The sequence below is a fragment of the Adiantum capillus-veneris genome, chromosome 29 (assembly GCF_014529385.1).
Source record: "Adiantum capillus-veneris isolate H3 chromosome 29, ASM1452938v2, whole genome shotgun sequence".
Taxonomy (NCBI): Eukaryota; Viridiplantae; Streptophyta; class Polypodiopsida; order Polypodiales; family Pteridaceae; genus Adiantum; species Adiantum capillus-veneris.
This window is the reverse complement of record NC_140959.1, coordinates 42,428,502-42,430,911: the sequence shown is the minus strand read 5'-3', so window position 1 is coordinate 42,430,911 and position 2,410 is coordinate 42,428,502. Positions and strand designations below refer to the sequence as shown.

Sequence of the window (2,410 nt, the reverse complement as noted above, 5' to 3'; positions counted from 1 at the left end):
TCAAGAAAAACCTAGTTTTAGTATAATCCCACGTACAAATTTTCTCAACTATATCTAATGCACCTTGGAGGCCCTTGCCACGTGACATAAGGAAAGGGCTTGGAAGGGGAGGGGGAGACTAAGGCCAAGAAAGAAAGAGAGTGGATTGGGTGCCAAGAAAAGGCTCTCTCTCTCTCTCTCTCTCTCTCTCTCTCTCTCTCTCTCTCTCTCTCTCTCTCTAGAAAGGGCCACACACTTGTAAGGTTTAATTTGAATGTTAGGACATCCACAACAATTGGAGGACAAAACTTAGGTTTAGTATAATCCCATCTAAATTTTTGGCCTACTAAAGAAAGGCCATAGTGTTGGGCTCGCTAAGGCGTCCTTTCACGGATGGCATCCACGTGGACCGCCAACAATTTGGAAGACTTGCACGTGACTGTCAGGGGCATGCTTGGCACATGTACCGTGTTTTCAAGAGTGTGTACTACGGCAACAGCAACAGCCAATGGCGCGCCGCGCGACATGAAATTCATGCACGCAGCACCACCATTACCAATACGTAGGCTTGCTATAATCCAAATTATTATCCAATGGATATTCGATAGATCGATCAGGTGGCTACGTGGACCCCAATGCACGTCACATGCTGCCATTCCACAGCTCGACCATGCCAAATCAAACCAACCGTGGTTGCTATCCGCAATGCCCCATACCCAAATAGTGTCTGCAACTTTGCACTGCACGTCCACTGTAGGATGACTCGTGACTCGCCAAGGGCAGACGTCCCTTCCAAAACTCCTCTCTCCCGCCCTCCTTTCCTCCTCCTGCATCAGTAGCTTCCATCGCCATGGCCGTCCTCTAAGAAGACTGGGAAGGTCAAATGGTTCAACTTCACTAAGGGCTTCAGCTTCATCACTCTCGACGATGGCTCTGAGGACCTATTTGTGCATCAGACCTCCATTCATTCCGAGGGATTACGCTCGCTGCAACCTGGTGAAGATGTGGAGTTCTTTGTGGAGAACGGCGACGATGGGCGCACCAAGGCGGTAGACGTGACGGGACCGAACGGGAATCCTGTGCAGGGGTAAGACGTTAAATAGCTACGGCTATGGAGGCAGAGGTGGAGGCGGAGGCGGAGGAGGCAGAGGGAGGGGTCGAGGGGGTGCAAGAAGCAGCAACTATGGTGGAGGAGGTGTTGGATCTTGCTAAAACTGTGGAGAGTCTGGTCATCTTGCCCGTGATTGTACTGATGGTAGCAGCAGACGAGGCGGTGGAGGTGGCAGTGGAAGTTGCGGCTGCTACAACTATGGTGAGCAAGGGCATCTTGCACGGGACTGCACTGTTGCAACAGTTTGATCTCCATCTCTAGTATGAGTCATTATCTCTCTTTGGAAAGCTTGCTGTGACTATGGTCTCTGGCAGCCTTTGCAAAGCTTTCCTTGAACTGGTTCTTGCGTTAAGAGTTTTTTTATAGCTATGTATCATTTTGGCTTGTGTGGTTTCTCAAGAGGAAATAAATGTTTCGGGAATGGTCAGTTTTTGTCTTTTTAAGGTTGGTATGGTTCTTCATTTTATGAATCAAAGAGTTCTGTGAAATTGAAGGATATGCTTTCTTTGATTTGACGAAAGAATGAGCTGAGAAAATTTGATTTTGCTTGAAACTGTCTCAACCGGTAAACATTTTGCAATTATGATATGACCATGGTGCCAATGTGTTTTGCAATTTGTTTTGTCATGTTCAGATGTATTGTGGTGTCCTCCACAGTCATTACTCATACTTTGTCAAACTATTGACTGTTGTGTTGTTGCTCTAGCTAATATTGGTGAACTCTAGTACCGATTCAATTGTGGTGCTCCATAATAAAAATCATCTCCCTCAGGCGAAACTAGGTAGGTAGAGCACGACGAGCTAATGCATTTATGAATTTTTGTTTCATTCACAAATAGTGCCAAGGAGTGCAGAGGTCACAGTGGGTGGAGATAGAGACAAAGCCGTGCAAAGCAAGGCAATGTACTGTAAGTTCTCTCTCTCTCTCTCTCTCTCTCTCTCTCTCTCTCTCTCTCTCTCTCTCTCTCTCTCTCCTCTCATGCAACACAGGGCTCCTAGAACATGGTGTTGCACAGGGGAGGGGAGGCAGTGTCGGCCAAGGGCCAATACCACTTTACTTGGAATAGTCAAGAAGGGTTTTAGATTCCCATTAATAAAAATGAATAGACCAAGTAACCTGCAGAAAAACAAAATGTTAGTCTACTTTTGCATTGTACTAGTGGCAGGCCACCGTGATCCTTCACCTTGTTTTATTTATCTCTATTTGTGAATGGCTTTTATGAAGCAAGAGGAAGCGGCTTACCGAAAAGAAGAACTTGATAGAAATATAGTGTACTTGCAAAAATGTTTGGGTATGTTTTGGGTCATAGTGTGCATATG

At 46.1% G+C, this 2,410-nt stretch overlaps 1 pseudogene; it reads left to right on the top strand.

The window, feature by feature from the left end:
- Nucleotides 1-684: 684 nt before the first annotated feature.
- LOC147419101 (glycine-rich protein 2-like) lies at nt 685-1,338 on the top strand (annotated as a pseudogene).
- Nucleotides 1,339-2,410: the final 1,072 nt, after the last annotated feature.